Source organism: Silene latifolia, chromosome 9, assembly GCF_048544455.1.
Source record: "Silene latifolia isolate original U9 population chromosome 9, ASM4854445v1, whole genome shotgun sequence".
NCBI lineage: Eukaryota > Viridiplantae > Streptophyta > Magnoliopsida > Caryophyllales > Caryophyllaceae > Silene > Silene latifolia.
The window spans coordinates 116528900-116542005 of NC_133534.1; the positions used below are offsets into that span (position 1 = coordinate 116528900).

General features: G+C 39.6%; 1 non-coding gene across 1 annotated transcript; it reads left to right on the forward strand.

Annotated features, from left to right (window-relative positions):
* Window positions 1–12653: 12653 nt before the first annotated feature.
* LOC141602809 (small nucleolar RNA R71) lies at window positions 12654–12760 on the forward strand. Its single transcript, XR_012524717.1, has one exon. It is a non-coding gene; the product is annotated as a small nucleolar RNA R71 (small nucleolar RNA).
* The last annotated feature ends 346 nt before the right edge of the window (window positions 12761–13106 follow it).

Sequence of the window (13106 nt, forward strand, 5' to 3'; positions counted from 1 at the left end):
ATGCAGCGCAATGGTTTCATTCAACCAAGATACATATTACTTCATTCTATAACAAACATTAAGCAAACAATTGACTACACCATTAGCTTTCCTATGCATACATCCAACACATTTCTTTCACTTCTAAACATGCATTTGCAACTTCAACCATGGAACTTATAATCATATCACTCTAAGCATTCATCTAACATTAAGCCATCATTTATCGTCCAAGCTTACTACTAATCTAACCATATCACAATAATTTACCAACTAAAATACTAATCTTAGTTATGACATATAATAAAAGCACTCAACAAGTCGTCCTTTGCAATCCTAATTACCACTTAACAACTTTTACCATCAAACGTAATACTTACCGTCCCTTATTGTACTCACATGCCCACCAAGATTTACAACTTTCTATTATCACACATTCTAGACTCGCAACACCTTTATAAACCATCTCACATAGAGATATAGAAAACGCTGTTATCACTACATCACACCACACTGTCACGTACTATAAGCATTCCACCACTTCCATTACTTTCATACATATTTCTACTCTACCAAAGAATTCCACAGTTTCTCATCACAATTACGCAGACTAGCTGTGGACAACGCCCGTGGGAACTGCGTCCGCGGGATCCACACTAGGCATTATCGACTCGAGGTTCTTTCGAATCGAATAAAGACACATTAGAGTCGCCACCAAGTTTTTTGGGAACTTGGAACCGTTCAAGTCAACTTTACACCTTTCATCGAAAAGCATAAAGCCAATCGACTACGAGTGATTAAAGATAAAGACTTGTACCCTATATCACTCGATTTGAATGACTCTCATAATCCAATGGTATTTAGACGGATCCACAAACCATAGATCTTGAGTAAGGAGTGAGGGTACGTGTTAGGAAGCCCATAAGGACACCTAACCCCGCCCGTCAATGACGGCCTCTACTAAGTCAAGTATCGGATTTCAAACAAGGTCGTAGCTACTGCGATATATGATATGCAAACATCGTTTTAAAACCCTAACATGTGACAACAATTTCTATGTCGTTTTAGATGCAACTAAACTAACTTTGTCAAAGTTGTAATTTAGCATGTGGGTTGATTGATCTAATAACACATAAAACGAAACAAACAAGGCTTAAGGGGAATGGGGGAGCCGTTGGGATCTATCCTATTACAACTCAGGCATTTCATGCCGACACAACAAGAAATTAAAGATACAACTCGATCTAAAATACAACGCTATACACAAAACCATACACGACACACTACATGGCCAATTTGGCATAGGAAAACGTGCACAAGGGGGGTGGCCCACGGCTTACATGACTCACGGCCTTGGGTCACTCCTCGTAATGCGTGTTTTTGCTTAATCTTATCGAATTAGACATTGGGTCACACACCTAAGCATGCATTAGCATAAATTGGGCCATGTCGCTTTAAACAACATGCGATTTACTACGCTCTTACATGAGTTGGAGCACAACCATCTAACCAAATAAGACTAAGGTTTTTTTAGAAATCATTTGACTCGATAACGGAAAACTAATTACAAACAAATTACAAAACATGACTCGATAAACAAAAATAATTACAAGATACGAAATAACGAGATAAAGATAAAAAAGAGCGAGAAAAGGACTACAAAAATACGGCCAAACACGACCTACATATCCTAGCCTACCCTAATCCTTAGGTTAGATTCATTAGGTTAGATAGATTTGCAAAGCGATGCGGGATGTACATTAGAAAACGATGATAAAAGAGGTCAGAAAGCTTCTCCTAAAACCGAGTGCTCTACACGGCCTAAAGGGTCTAATTAGGTCAAGTTCGCTAATTAAATTAACTCGTCGAGTGTTAATAAGAAGGTGCTAATCACCCACTCTTATACTAGCGAGAAATCGGGTGAAAAGAAAGATGCATTCAATTAGATTAGAGAATTGTTAACCGATTTTAATGCTTGTGTCGAAGCCACCTAACATGTCTAATTAGGTTATTAAATTGATCTAATGTCGTCTAAATGAGTCATATGTTAACAATCAGAGGTCGAACTAACATGCGAAGGGTCCTAGGGTAGGTCGAATTGGTCGAAACAAATGAGGGGTCAAAAACGAGGAACGAAGTTAGAATTCGTTTTATTAATGCCCTACCTTGAACACGAGGATATGTAAATGAGACGGGGGATACGACCGACCGATGTGGTGGATTTCTTTCCCATCTCAAGTCAACGCGGGTGTTCATGGTGGTACTTTAACTCATACTCGGACTAAACTAGTTTCATAGTTAACGATATCAAACGATAAACAAAACGATAAACAATGTAAAACGAAACAATAAAAAACAAACATAAAAAGAACGTAATAAAAGGGAGAAGAGGAGGATTTGATGCACCCTCAACCTACATGTATCTTTGACACCGTCTTGGGTCGTAATCGATCGTAGATTTTATCTCGAGAGTCCTCGTCGACGAAGGAACAAAGCAATAACACGTTTTTTTGCAAATCTGGACAGCAACTTTCAAACTGCAATTTCTCACTTGTTTCACGGTGAAAATTAGATTTAAAAGATGTTTTTAAAACTAGAAATAGAGGAGAACAAAGATCTTAAAACAATCCATGCTCTTTTTGAATTATTGGGCACGAAAAACGAGCACAAACAGAATCAGACAGACAGAAAGCCGCAAAAAAACAGAGTGTATGTCACTCTGTTTTTCGAGGGGATTCGTGTACTCTCAAGGGCAATTTGGCTCGTGAATCTTTGTCTGAGATGTAGATGGATGTTGTGTGGTTAATTAGGAACAAGAAACTCTAATTTTGATGGAGGTTTGAGGGTTGAACGAAGGGTTCCAAAGAGGACACACAAACTGATTCTCAGTTTTGTATGTCGGTTTTTTCGAGGGTTTTTGAGAGGCAATTAGGGTTTGTTTTTGGAGTTTAAAGCTTGTAAGTGACGGTAGTATGTATGGAGAACTTAGAGAACTGAATGTATGGTGAAGGGGAGGTATTTATAGGGAGTTAAAATAGGGTTTAAGAGAGCAACAAGCAGTCGGGCTCGGTTTGCATAGCTGCTGTCCATCAGCTATTTCGTGGGGTTTTTAGGGTTTGTATGGGGGTTTTTCTTGGTGGTTAAGCTAAGATAATATGGGTAGGATACTAGGGTATGGTTTAGGGTTAATGGGAACGGGTTTAAGTGGTGTTTGGAGCGAGTTTGAGACTCGGGTTTGAGCACGCAAAACAGGGGGGCTGCTTGTGTTATTTGCGGGCTGTCTATGGAGTGTTTGGGACGGGAATTGGATGGGTTTCATGGTGGGTTTAGTGATGGGTTGTTGTGGGTAATGAGGAGCAGGAATTGGGTTGGTTGTGGCGGGTTTGGGTCAAGCTTTGAAGCATACAAAACGGGTTGGAAGAGAGGAAGAGCTAACGCGGGTAAGGGGAAAGAGTTGGGCTGTTTTGGTCGTGATTTGGGACGTGGGTATGAGGGTTCGAACTGGGGTTGGATGGGTAGAAGCCTAGGTTGGTTAGTGTACTCGAGATTTGTGCCAACTTGTAAAGAAAACGGGCTCAAAAACCGAGCTATAATCGAGCTCCAAAACCTGTGATTAAAACGAGTTTTCAACTTTCAAATTCGATTTTTCAAATCAAATAACACATTAAAATGAATGATTTTTCAAATCAAAAATATATTTTATTTTCAATAAAATAAATTTAAGAAAATAAATTCAAATTAAAACAATAAAATGAATTCACTTTTTTAAAAAAACATTTAATTTAAATATCATTTAAATTAATAAAATACTTCGTCGACAACGCTCATTCTACATCGTAAAACAAGCCCAAATAATGACAATGACAACTAAAGAATACATGTGTCCTATCATCATCGGGTGTTTGTCGGGTTCTCTATAAATTCAAATATCGACGGATACGGGTATCTACAGAGCCCCCACTTTGACTGAGGCTTGGACAAGGCGAAAGTCAAAGTATACCCCAGGTCCCTTTCGACCTGAGGATTCCGCGGGTCGTTTATAGTCCATTAGACTTGCATATATAAGCTCGCCAGCCATAAGAAGAGATCATACCTGGAACTTCGTCGGGGATTAACTCTTGCTTCTGTTGCGTCAAATTATCATCGTTGGTCGTCGACCCATAAAATTGCATATATGGTGGGTTGAGCCTTATCCTTAGGCGCCTGATCGGGTCCATTTGGTGTTCACAATTAAGCATATGTGGTCGTTGGTCAATGGTCGATACAAAACACAATTTATACTCCACGAGCAACTCTACAATTAGTAAAGAGGCAAGTAAAGGTCGGATCCCAAGGGACGGGTATTGAAATGAGAATTCTATTGTAACTAGTAGTGTCTAGGGGGTGTCACAAATTGGGTTGATGTAGAAGGTTACTAAACTAAAATAACAATGAAAATAAACTAGCAAGATGAATAAAATAAGGGTGTAAACAATTGATTAAAGGCACTAGGGTGTCAAGGGTTCATAGGGGATTCATGGGATATGATCATACAAACATGTTCTCAAATTATAAGCAAGCAATTATTGTTGTGATGGATTGAGTTGGGTTATATCTTACAATCCTAGGAAAGTTTGGGTCCCGGAGCCGAATCGATTAGATTGTACAACACCTACAAGTCGACTTAATCTTTCCTACTCAACACATGCATGGTCTAACAAGACTAGAGTTGGGTTATGTCTTACAAGTCAAGTTGAAAGGATAGAAGATGATAGTAAATGCAAGGATTCATAGGCTTAGCATTTCATCAAACATAACATGTGCATGTATTAAGATCAAAACAAGCAAGCAAATAAGATATGAAAGCATATTAATTTAAGCATGAATCATTCCCCATTTTGGTTTCCCCTAATCACCCATTAAACCCTAGCTAAGAGACTACTCACTCATTATCATATTGATCATGCTAGAAAGGTTGTCAATCATACTAACATAATGAAACATGATGAATAAATGAAAGTAATTAGCAATAATTAAAAAGGGATTAAGAGATTATACCTACTAATGATTCCAATAATAAAGATGCAAAGAATAATAGAAGAACTTGATGATTGATGGAAGGTTGTCAATCTCCCAATAAACCCAATAATCTTCTAATTACCCAAAATAAAGTAAGAACAAGAGAGAGATTAAAGAACTAAAACTTGGATTAAAACTTGATTAATATTTGATTACAATATTGAAGAGAGATTTGATTGATATTAACTACACTAATTATTGATAAGAAGAACATGCTCCTCTAATTAGACTAATGGGGTATTTATAGTGAAAATTAGGGAGGATGCATTAGGGTTAACTAAGGGCTAAACTAGTAATTACACTTTTTAAGTTGAGCAAGGAGACTCCGGTATTCTCCGAGAGAAGGGCTTCTCTTTATCGTGGCTTGAAGAATGAAAACGTGCTGTACTGAAATCCGTGCGGATGGGAGTCGGGACGGCCGGATCTGGGCTGGAGAATCCGAGCGGATTCTTGTGCAAGACGCTCGGATTTGGCGAGGTGGAATCCGAGCGGATTCCTTTGAGGGACGCTCGGTTTAGGCTGGACGGACGGACGGATTGTGTACAATCCGTTCGGATTGTCTGGCAGCATCTTTTCTTCTTCTTTTCTTCCCTTTTCTTCATGAATTCCTTGGGGATTTCCTTGGGGACTCAAGGATCCTTTTCTCAACATTGCTCTTCTACTATAATATGTACAAAGGCCTTCTAGTCTTGTCTCTCCTTGATGCTTGGTCATTGAATACAATCAATTTAGCCTCGTTTTGCCATGAAAATGCAAGATTCTTACTCCTTTCCTACCAAGGGATCAAAATCTCAAAGAATATGCAAAACAAAGAACTAAAGATAAGAAATGACCCAAATAGGCACTAAAAAGCATGGAAACAATGGTAATTCGGGGGCTAAATATGCGCCAATTATGGTCGCATCAAATATCCCCAAACCGAACCTTTGCTCGTCCCGAGTAAAGAGGTGACAAAGACTAGGACCAATACTAACCTAACCTAATAATAATAGCCGATATGAGACAATTAGCGGGTCTCACTCCGCCCCTTCAACTCACAACAAGACAACCATGAGGTAGGATGCCTTCTTGCAAGGCAAGGTGGGTCTTGCCAAAATGGCGACACATCCAAACATTAAGCACATAAAAATCACATAATGGATGCATCTACAAAAAGAATAGCCACTTTCCTCATCTAAGTGGCGGAAATTATCTACAAGGGAAGCAATTCAAGGGTACACAATCCTTCATAGATGCAATTTGTTCAAACTACTAAGCCTAGAAGGATACCAATAAATCACCTCCAAAAGGTGTCAAGCTAGGGTACCTTTGTCCTCAATCGTTAAATGCTTTTGTCAAGAGTAGACTTCCTATGGTGTTAGAAACACTGGAGGATCGCGGAATTCCCCCTCTTGCCTAGACAAGAAGAAGGGTCGTCCCCTCTCTACCATGCACAAAAATGGATACGATGGATAAAGGGATCGATAGTAATTGAGTTTCATTTTGGGAGTTTGCTTTTATTTTTGTTTTTCCCCCAATTTCATTGGCATTTGACATTTGAGAACACTTTCTTGCCATTTCTTTTTGATTTTTGGCATTTCAATACTTGACAACTTTTTTTGCATTTCTTTTGAACATTTTCAAAGTCACCCCAATTAGTAACGAGGGTGCCTTGTTTTTGAAGCTTTAGGAGTTCTATTTTTGCTCCTCTTTTCATTTGATGCATTTTTGCAAACTTTCTTTCACTTTTCATTTCATTGAACTCAAATCGATTTCTTTTTGTGCCCATTCCCTTTGATGACAAAAATGTGGTAGAACATGGATGAATGATAGAAGTATGCATGGTTTCAAGGGTCACCTTGGAATAAACGGTAGCCAAGGAGTTATCACACCACAAGGTACTCTTGACTAGGCCTTAAACCATGGGTCAAAGGATACTAGCATGACACATCCTAGGGTGTTTTACAAGCATTCTAACAAGCAAAGTCTTAAGAATAAAAAGCATCTACTAGGGCCTATATACACTTGTCAAGCTTCCCAAATAGACGGTTTCGCAAAATTTTTCTAACATGCAAACTACATGCCATGATGCAACTAGCATATACACATCCTAATGCATATGATTCTACCAACTAATATGCCATATAAACTAAATGCAAGTCCTAAGTTCACATTGTTTTTACCGCATCAATCAAAATAAAGCCACATAGTCATTAACATAAAGGGGAAAAAGGAGATTGGAAAGATCATACCATGCGGTCTTCAATATCCTCATGTCTCGGATGTGGCGTAGTCGATCAAAGTGAACAAGGATAAACAAACACAATATATACAAGACAATAGATACAAAGGAAATGAACTTGTTTTTGGTTTTTCAATTTTTTTTCAATTTTTTTGTGTTTTGAAATTTTTCAATTTTTATGGTTTTTGAATAAAAGTTAAGTGTTAGAATTCCCATCCCCACACTAATATGGGCATTGTCCTTAATGGCCAAAATGATGGAAATTATGCAAAAATGATGCATGATTTCTATACTAAATGCAATTCTACACTAAGCTATACTACATGATGCATGGTTTTTGTTATGACGGAGAGGATAATTTAGATTACCTCCCGTTGTGTATGCATTAACTTCCCCAAACCAAATGAGACACTATTGCTAATGTCAAAGCATGGGTATAGTTCATGCACACACTATGCTATGCATGAAATTAGATTGTCATTTTGGATTTTCAAAAATGGGAACAATAAAGAACACCTCAATGGTACCGAGGTGTGAGTCCTTTGATGTTGCTAGGACTAAACCAACAATGATCAAAATGAAATAGAATACAAAGAGATATAGACAAACCATGGGAGTGTAGGAGTCTCCAAGGCTAGTCTTCCATCATGCTATCATCATCACCACTTCCCTCATGAGAAGTGGTCACATTGCCACTTTCCTTGGCACTTTCTTCATCACTTTCTTCATCATCATCTTCACCATCTCCTTCTTCATCTCCACTTGCTTCTTCCTCAAAATTTTCATCAAATTCTTCACCATTTCCAACAACCTCATTGTCTTCCACCACGTCCCTAGATGCACCCGGAAATAAGGCTTCTTTATCCGCCCAACTAGGCAAAGGACAAGATGGATCAAGGAGTCCTTGCCTAGCTAGATGTAAGAGGGGAGGATATTGAGCCAAATAAGCATTCTTCCGATCTTCATAAGCTTGCTTGTGCATGGCTTGCATAAGAAGAGTTACATAGTCTTTCCCAATTTCAACTCCTTGCGGTTTGAACTCTTCATACACAAAGGGGTAAGGCGGTATAACAATGGAAGAGGAGGGAGTTTCATGATCACCCTTTTGTTGTTGAATGATGTACTCGGCTTCCTTGGATAGGGGAAGTAAATAGTTGGTCCGGTGGACACTAAGACGGCAAATCTTCGCAGGTAAAGTGAATGATCGAGCCTCACTAGTAAGCCACCCAAACTTGGTGTCAAGGGGATTGTGAGCAACCCACTTAAACTTGTTAATCATGATGGACATATCAATAAGATGGCCACCTTCCTTTGCCTTGTACTTGCTATCCTTATTGAAATTAGGATCAAAGTGCTTGGCTAGGACCGTGACAAGGCCGCCATTAACAATAACGGTTTGACCCTTCTTCCCACTATCTACATGGAGCCATCTATCAACCAATAGCCTCAAAGAATTGTAAGGCTTGGTGTGAATTCTTCCAATATTCAAAATTGATTCAAGGAGAATAAAATCGAGTCCCGTGAAATGATTGGTGTCTTTCCTAGCAATTATGGTATTTCCCACAACTTTGTGCCATACTCTTATGCCCGGATGATGGACCAAAAGAGAACGACAAGCATGAAAATCTTCAAATTTCTTCTCGGAGATTGCCTCCCAAAGAGGCTCGGGGTCATACTTCCCATATTGCTTATAATATTTATGTTCATCGCTAAGACCCAAAATTTCACCCAATTCCGGAAAGGTAATGCGTCTACTAGTGTTAGCTAGACGAAACTCAATATTTTCCCTATTCTCAACTTTTGTCACTTTTAAAGAACTTAAGAATTCTAAGACAAGGGAGGGGTATGTTACTTCCTTCATTTCAAACAATTTCTTCAAACCCATGGCATTGAAAAAGACTCTTGTTTGTTCAAGAACACCCAACTTCTCTAAGGCATCTTGACATATGAATTTGGTGGATTGGATTTGTTTCATAGCAAACTTGACAAATGTATTTCTATGGGTATCGGAAATGAAAGTTACCTCCGGATAATGTAAGAGTTGATCGATTACCGGAGTAGAAGGTGATGCTCCCATAGAAATTTGTTGTTGTTGCACTTCCAAGCTTGGTGTTGCTACCACCATTGCCAAAGCTTTCTTTGTTTGTAGAGCTTTTTGCCTTTGAGAGAGAGCCTTTGCTTTTGGTGCCTTTGTTGCCTTTGTTGCTCCCTTTGTTCTTGCCATTTGATGAACTAACCAAGTAAAGAGTCAAAAATCTTCAATTTGTAGAATGCCCAAATCGATTTGAAGGTGAAAGGCTTTGCCTTTATGAGAACAAAAATTGACTCAAAGGTTGAAGATTTTGTGCTTGGTTTTGATTGTTGTTGAAGATGAAGTGATTGATTTGTTGTTTGAAGGATGGTTTGATTTGTTTTTGGTGAGTTTTGTTGAGGGTTTTTGTTTTTGAGATGGAGAGGATGAGGGTTTTGTTGTTATGGGTAGTGTTTATGAATGAATGAATGAATGAATGAATGAAGGTGGGATGGGTATTTAAAGAACTCAGCATTTTTCAAAACGCAGGGACAATCCGTGCGGATTGGGCGCAATCCGTGCGGATTCTTCAGCTTCAAAATTTTCAAAATCCCGCCTAGAGACGGGCGGATTCTAGGGAATCCGCTCGGATTCTTCTGTGGTGGGACGGGCGGATTTCGTGCAGGACGGACGGATTCTAGTCCAGAGATTTTTCTTTTTTTTTCTCAGCTGCAAGACGGGCGTCTTGTTCACAAGACGGACGGATTCTGTGAGACGGGCGTCTTTCCAGAAATCCGCTCGGATTCTTTGACAGTCAAGAATTTTGCAATTTCAGCTCAGCCCAAGACGGGCGTCTTCTCAGCAGGACGCTCGGATTTGCTTCAGACGGGCGGATTCTCAGGAATCCGCTCGGATTGGTCCTTGTGTACACGGATTCAGTTCCATCCGTGCACAAACGCATTCCCTTATCATTCTTTCTTTCTTTCTTTCAAATCTTGTGTTCTTCATTGTGGGGGCACTACTAAGGCATGAATAGCCTAGGCAATTGCCATCCCCACACTAAGGTAAAGCACTACACATCAATTAAAATTGTTAATCCCTCCCTCACTTCTCTCTTTTCATGACAATTATTTTGATCAAAGTAAATAAAATTCTAAAATGACAAAAATGCAATACAAAAATTGAAAAGTAAGTTAGGGAGTTAGAAATATTTACAAGTGGTGGTTTAGGGAGGACTCCACCAAACTCTCATTCTTGATGAGATGTCAAGGGGGCATGTTCAAGGTGTTGTTGATGTTGCTTAACACCTTGAAGAAGTAATCAAAAGCTTGTTCATTGTTATGGTAGAGGTCCTCAATAGACCGTGGCCCTTGTTGTTGATCATGATCGATGGCATGCCCAATGTAGGGATTAAAGATCCCTTCAAATTCGTCGTCCCAAAGACCACAAACTTCATTGAGTTGATCATTGAAAATCTCTTGCTTAGATGGAGACAACTCTCCCAATTTCTTCTCTTGGCCAATGAGGCCATCATCTTCTTCCTTGGTTGATTTTGATGAGCTTTGCAAGCTCTCCTTGTCACAATTCACTTGCTCTTTGAATGGAGCATCTTCAATTTTCTTCCTCCATTGGAGTTCCGATTTCTTCCTTTCATCTTTCCGGCTATAATGATCAATCATGAAACATGGCTCATGCAAACGAGGAGCTCTCATGGTCTTGTCAAGATTAAAAGTTATGCTTTCATCTCCCACTTCTAGAGTGAGCTCTCCATGTTTCACATCAATCACCGCACCCGCGGTGTGTAGGAAAGGTCTTCCTAAGATGATTGGAATGTTGGAATCTTCCTCCATATCAACAATGACAAAGTCTACCGGGATGAAAAACTTCCCAATTCGCACGGGGACATCTTCCCATATCCCTAATGGTGTCTTCGTCGATCTATCGGCCATTTGAAGAGTGATATTGGTGCACTTAAGCTCTCCCATTCCCAACCTTTTACTCACCGAGTACGGCATGACACTCACACTAGCCCCTAGATCACATAAGGCTTTGTTGATCGTTGTGTCGCCAATGGTACACGGTATTGAGAAGCTTCCCGGATCCTTTAACTTTGGAGGTGAACTCCCTTGAAGTATTGCACTACTCACCTTAGTGAAGGCGATAGTCTCAAGTTTCCGGATCGACTTCTTCTTTGTGAGGATATCTTTCATGTACTTTGCATAGGCCGGAACGTGATTGATTAATTCCGTGAAAGGAATTGAGACTTCTAAGTTCTTCACAATTTCCATGAACTTCCCAAGTTGATCATCAAATTTGGGCTTGGCTTGACGACTTGGAAAAGGAAGTCTAACCACAATGGGCTCCTTCTCTTTGGTTTTGTCTTCATTTTTCTTTGAACTTTCTTCTTTTGATGATTCCCCTTCTTTGGGACTTTGCACAACAACTTCATTCTCACTAGCTTTCACAACTTCATTCTCAACTTGCTCCTTTGGTGCTTCATATCTTGTACCACTTCTCAAGTGAATGGCACTAACCGTTTCATGTCTAGGGGGATTACTTTGAGGTGGTAATTGCCCCTTTTGTCTTTGTGAGCTTGAAGATGCTAGTTGGGTCAATTGTGTTTCCAACATCTTGGTGTGAGCTAGAATGTTGTTGATGGTGGTATCTTTTGCTTGGCTATCTTTTTGCATTTGAGTGAAAAATTCTTGTTGATTCTTTTGCATTTGGAGGACCGCTTTTTGGACATCAAAACCTTGGTCATTTTGGTGATTGTATGGATTTTGATTTTGGTAACCTTGGTTTTGATTGTAAAAGGGTCTTTGATTTTGATTTCTCATGGGTGGTGGAGTGTATGTTGTTTGAGGGTTTTGAACATTTTGGCTTTTGTATGAGAGATTTGGATGGAACTTGGTGTTTTCATTGTAAAAATTTGAATAAGGGGTACCACTTTTGTAAGCTTGGAAAGCATTAACTTGTTCGGTTGTTCCCCTACACTCACTTGAGTCATGACCCAAAGTTCCACAATTCTCACATATCCCGCTTGGGATTGATGAGGATGCCGTCATGGCATTGACATGATGCTTTGATGTTTTTGAGTTTTCCTCAAGTCTAGCCATAGCTTGTTCAAACTTCAAGTTGATTGTGTCAATGTGAGCACTAAGTTGAGCACCTAATTGAGTAACGGTGTCCACTTCATACTTTCCTCCTCTAGTAGCCTTGCGAGGCCTACTATATTGTGAATTATGGACCGCCATTTCCTCAATCTTGTTCCATGTTTGATTGTCATCAACTTCGGTGAACATTCCATTTGATCCCATATTGAGAATGTTCCTTGAATCTTCATATAAACCATTCCAAAATTGTTGCACTAAAAACCATTCGCTAAGTCCATGGTGAGGACATGAGCGACAAATACCTTTGAACCGCTCCCAAGCTTCATACAAAGATTCTTCATCCCTTTGCTTAAAACCCGTAATTTGAGCTCTTAGCATGTTAGTCTTTTCCGGTGGGTAGAATTTTTTGTAGAAAGCTAGAGCTAACTTCTTCCAAGAATCTATTCCAAGGGTGGCCTTATCAAGGCCCTTCAACCATTGCTTTGCGGTGCCGATTAACGAAAAAGGAAATAAGACCCATCTTATTTGGTCTTGAGTCACGCCCGTTTGAGAGATAGCTTCACAATAATCGCAAAAGGTTTCCATATGAGAATGAGGGTCCTCACTAGGCATTCCCCCGAATTGGCTCCTCTCAACTAGTTGGATGAAGGCGGACTTGGCAATAAAGTTTCCGGTGAGATGTTGCGGTGTAGGAGTACCATTTGGTAGATCCTCCTCGGTGGGT